Raw genomic sequence first — 5,785 nt, forward strand, 5'->3', positions numbered from 1 at the left:
TAGATTCTTCATTTGCTTATCTAATCTTAAGGCTTAGCCTAATAATTTGAGCCTCCATTCTTCTTGGTTCTTCACCTATTAATTGTCGTCTTCTTTTTGTTTAACTGCTATACCCCTAACCAACGTTAGTTGTATATGAAAAGCATCTTGAATGTATCATTGTCGTTAAATTAGTGTTAATTTAATCTCACCAGCTTAGGAATCTTATGTTCTGGAATACTAAACAAGCCACACTTGTCCATTAGCAGATAATATTATAACAAATGAACTCTATTAACATATAATACTTCACTTTTAATGCATAATAATTGGTTGATGCAAAATTCTTCTACAAGCCTAGGAAGAGAGCTAGAAAAAAGAAAAGAAAAAAAGAGAGTACCCACCAAACTAGAAAGTGATACATGACCCACCACGTTACTAGCACATGACAACCCGGGCCTTATGGGTCGTTAGAGTCATAGAGTTGTGACCAAATCTTCTCTATGCTTCCTAATTCTTAGATCAATTAGGATGTGAAATTTGTCTACTAGTTGATGGGCTATGCCGAGGGGAGACAAAGGCAACCATGTCTAAATGCCATACAAAGCTAAACTTTGGGAGACCCCCCCCCCAAGTCAAGAGATTCTTTCCCCGTATCGGTGCTGGTACAATTCATCGAACACCTGGCATGCTCTAAAGATTTCAAAGGATATGCAGGGAAAATGTGTTAATAGTGAGGATAACGTAATCTTCATGAGCTCTTCTTGTGTTCATATTTCTTTTTCTCACATATAAGTGTTTGGACTTTGTACTGCAAATATAGGAAGTCCACTTTGGAGGGAGGAGAGAGAGATTTTAGAGAGATTTGAAGAATTGGCAGAGCACATGTTAAAGTGTTGAAGAGGGAAAGAGAAAATGTGTAACTCAACTGCGCTCATTGGAGCGGTGCAAGTGGGACCTACAATCTTCTTTCAAGGAAGATATAGTAAATTTTATTTTTTGGTCAATTTGTTTAGAAAGGAGTCTTCCATGACATTTGATAAAAGATTTGAATTGAGGGAAAACCATATCTTTACCCATTAATCAGAATATATATGGATACAAATAGTGAATGAATAGTGATAGTTTCGTTTCATTTTCTCTACTAGGGTTTTTTCTTATCTTGGTGCTACATTCGCCATTTTGAGTTTATTCCACCTAGGTGGGGAGGGGCTTCCATCAGATAAATGGACTAACTTGTATAGAGTGTCCGGCAGTCGAAATTTTAAACTCGCCTTTGTTTGCTCTATGCATGTTAGAGTGCCGTGCCTTAGGATATTAGCTACTATGCACGAAGATTATCATGTTTTAAAAATTCGAGGGCTAAGGTCACCCAGCTTGCAAGGCATAGTAGTTTTGTCCTAGCCCACAAGGTGTAGCTGACGCTCTCCTTGCTCTATTGAGGTTACTATTTAGATTTTCTTTTAGAGAAAGATTTATTTAATGGATCTCCTCTTGTTCCTCAATCTTTGAAAAATGTGGAAAAATCAAGGCCAAGTCTAGATCAATCTCCTTGATCTTTTCGAGAACAGAGCATCAAATGAATGGAAATAAAAATGATTCTTCTATAATTATCATGGCGATTTCTAACAAAGAAACCTCCACCCAATTGACCCTAGTATGAGAGACGAGTTCTCTAGTGTGGACTGAAAAGGTCTTGCGAAGCTGATCCCCGCATGGTCTAAGTCCCTCTCTAATTTGAAGAGCTACAAAAGTCATCATGATCTTTCCACTCCAGTGGAAGTGAAGAACCCATTTTAAATGATGGTGTAGTGCGATCGCTAAGGAGCTCTTCTAAGATAACGAAAACTATACGCCTGTAATGAGTTGATCCCTTCAATGAATCCCCTGATCAGGGGTGGGGAAGGACAAGCAAGCAAGCAATGACCCAATTCACATAAAAAGAAGTATGGCGCTGTGTCTGACTCTATTGGTCATAATTCCTTGCTGTTGCGGCCCCTTATCCTATAAAAATTTCCACGGAAGTTCGGTGATGTGGTCCGCCATGACTATCGAGGTCTATGTTTAGGAGAAAATGTGAACTAACATAAAGTCAAGAACCAAGTTAATGAGCGTAAAGTGCCCCACCTGAGTAAGCTAGGCTCGCTTTTAGCGCACTAAATTGGCTTCAATTCTAACTATAAAATCTTCATGATCCTTGATCAATAGTCATTTAGGGAAAAGAAATGACCTTGTTGGCATATTTAGGATGTCCTCCTCCTTAATAGAAGCAAGAAAACGGAAAGAAAAATATATTGTATTACTTATGATTCTAAAATTTTAGCTACTTGTAATCTTAGTATTAGTTTTTAGCTATATTAGAGTATTTTATATATTATATATAATTATTTTTAATTTTTATATATTAAAATACTATACTGCCCTTCAATAGCCTCATGGAGAGGTATGGGAGGATCCAAAAGATTTCTTATGTTGCTCCAAGGAAAGAAGGTTTTCGTGAGATGGGGAGCTGAATTCTTCCATTGAACATATAATAAGTATACAGACTCCATAATATTAATGAATTATTTCCAACAAGCTTTCCTCCTCAAAAAAGAAAAAGGAAAAAAAAAATTACATTTTCCAAGGTTAGATGAAAAAAGTAAGACCAGATATCTTATTCTACACTTATTTCATTTCTTGTATAATAAATTTAAATGTTATGGATAACCGGACATTGATTCGAACAATAAAACTCGAATACGGAGCCAAATTGAATCTGACTCTTATATGACCCTTTTCCGTTTCATTCTGCTCTGGATCAAATTTATCGCTTCAAAAAAAAAAAAAAAAAGTACCCATCAAGCAATTGAAAGCTAGGGAGTCGCCCGCAGGACATGTGGGATTCCTGCCATATTCCCTGTAGGATGATGGCGTCCTTCACAAGGGCGTGTCTCTTCTTCTCTTAGCCCCACTATCAAACACCTTGCGCGGCCCAAAACCGAGGCAAATGGGTCTACGAAGGGGGAAAGGATTAGGAGGGGGGGGACAACCGCATGTGTATCCTGTCGGTGGGACCACATGGCCTAGGGCTAGCGGATCCTCTACGGACCCAGTTGTAGGAATTTTACTCCCTATCTAGACGATCCGAAGCCGACGGTGGAGGCTTACAACTGCTGCCTGCTGTTTGCCTGTTGCTTGCGACCAAGATATAATTGATGTTTTTTGCTATGATAAAAAAAATCCCCCATTTTTTCTTGTGGGCCCGAGCACCCATGATGGTGATCTTGGATTTAGAAGCATGCAAGAGAGAGAGAGAGAGACAGGGACTTGGTGGGGAGGTATAACTAACACTTTGTTGTTTTAAATTGACAACTGCTGCGGTTGGGCTGTGGCCCATTTAGTAATTAGTAGGTGGTTGAAGCTTCAAGCTCAGTGCTTTTTCACCTAATAAATTATAGGCATAATTTCATATATATAGACCTCTAAAATATTATCATTTTCTAAATACACTATAGTTACTATCTTTTTTCTTTCTTTTTCTAGTTCAAGAGAAATATATATAAATATTGAATAACAAAAATTATAGGGATAGTTTAAAAAGTCTAAATGAAATTAAGTCTAAATTATATTAGGCCTAATATTAGAGTAGGTGAACTAGATATATATCTATTTAATAGTAGATGGTAACATCATCATGATATGTTGTCTTAAATTCTTAATCGGGTGGCCTCTCTGGGGACCACTTTTAATACACTGTGCTATATTGGATATCAAAAATTTTGGCTTTTATTACTTAATGCAAGAAGATAATATGGATTAGATCTTTGAGATGCAAAGCACTTTATAGATACTTAGATGAACTTACCTGGAATTGGATTTTACTTGCATGAGCAGCAATTCTTGTACGGCAGTAGAGATGAGTAAGAGAAGTTATAAACAATATCTTTAGCTTTATTTCTGTAGGGATATCTGAAAAGTTTTGAATATTATGCAATAGGGCAAATACTTTTTGATGAAAATCCAACCTCAGATCAGCAAAGTCTAACCTGGACTATTGAGCTCTCAGACGTCTGATTTCATAAATTATGAATCTTAAAGCATCCACTTCATGAAGATGGCTTGTGTAAAGCTTGCATATTCACTATTCACTGAAAGAAAGATGTGCAGTAGATTGGCTGGCTGCCCAACTCCAGGCTAGTGGAAACTGCTGCTAAGACTTCCCAACTTTTCTGAGCAGCTCTTACTGTTAGCTGCGTGTTAAAAGTGAATTCATACTTTTACCAAATCTCTGACCAGAAGAACAGCACAAAATAAGAAGACTAGCCATATAAGATGTAACGTTAGATGACATAAAAGTAATCCCTTTTACTGGCTGTATAAGCTCATGAAACCAAGTAGACCCTCTCAATAAGTCATCTAGACATGGAAATATTCTGGTGAGGAAGGATGACTACTACTTTTATGATGTCTTCTCTTGGGTGAACCTTATCCAATACGAATAAAAAGGCAAACTTTGGATAGAAAATAGATTACAACTCTCTCTCTCTCAAATATAAATATATACAGAGAAATTATATTTTAACCAGATATGGTTAGACTTAAATTCACTTCAATCACATATAGTTTATTTGTACTACTTTACCCTCTTATGATTATATCCAAACTAAAGCCGTTATTTTTTTTTTTTTTCATCATATTTGATAATATCACTTGTCGAATTTAAAGATACTCATTAAAAACAAAGCTACAGACAATTAAATAAGTTTTGCAATAAATTCAATATTATATTGATTGAATTTCAAGAAGTGCTGCCCCACCTACGAGGGAGTTTTGCCGAGGAGAAGAAATGATATATAGGCTCACATAGGCTGAGCCCCGTGGTTATCCAGTACTGGATATAAAGCTCAGCCTTTAGATTGTCTGACCATGGAGTCTTACCTCTAGGCATGCTCCAAGCTCGGCTTTGTTTTTCTCAACAGTCACTGAGATTGTCAAACTGAAACTGTTACATTTCTTAATAATATTTGGCAATATCATATGTATAATTTAAAGATAGTTATTAGAGACAAAGTTACAAAAAATTAAATATATTTTCTAATACATTCACAATAATATCGATCAAATTTTAAATAACAAAAATATTAAAAAAATATACATCTATTTGATATATTTATCATATCTTTGTTACCTAAAATTAGATCAATATTATTTTAAGTACATTGAAAAATATATTCAATTCTTTATAACTTGGCCTCTAAGTAAGAATCTTTAAATTTAACATATAATTTAATTAAATGTGTTGAATAAAAAGTTAACGGATACACTTTAATTTAAACCACAAGGAAATAAAATTGATACAAATAAAATTATAGGGATTGGAGTTAATTTAAGCCTAAAAACAGAAGAGGTAAAAATATAAATACGTAGCAAATAGAGGTATATATACGTATTCATATTTCATACAGGAAAGAAAATTCAAGTACATGAATATAGGCAAACTAGGATTGGGGAACCAAAACAAACTGATGTATAACCAATGCCAACCCAGTCTGAACCTAGGTTCGACTGGAATGTTTTTTCCCTGGGTCAGACTGGACTGGAATTCATTCTACAAGAGTAGGGAACAATACAAAACTCATTAAACAATTTTCAAGATCCAATATGTGGCCGAAGCTGTGTCAACTAATGAGGAAGACAAAGTGCATCATTACTTCCCAAGGATCACCATCAATTAATTGCTGATGCATAAAGTGGCACATGCATAATGTCTCCCGTTGATTAAATCACAATACAGCACACATGGCACAGAAATGTACAGCAAAAA

This window comes from Typha latifolia, chromosome 6 (assembly GCF_019914945.1).
Source record: "Typha latifolia isolate L0001 chromosome 6, TyphaL0001v2, whole genome shotgun sequence".
In the NCBI taxonomy this organism is placed as follows: domain Eukaryota; kingdom Viridiplantae; phylum Streptophyta; class Magnoliopsida; order Poales; family Typhaceae; genus Typha; species Typha latifolia.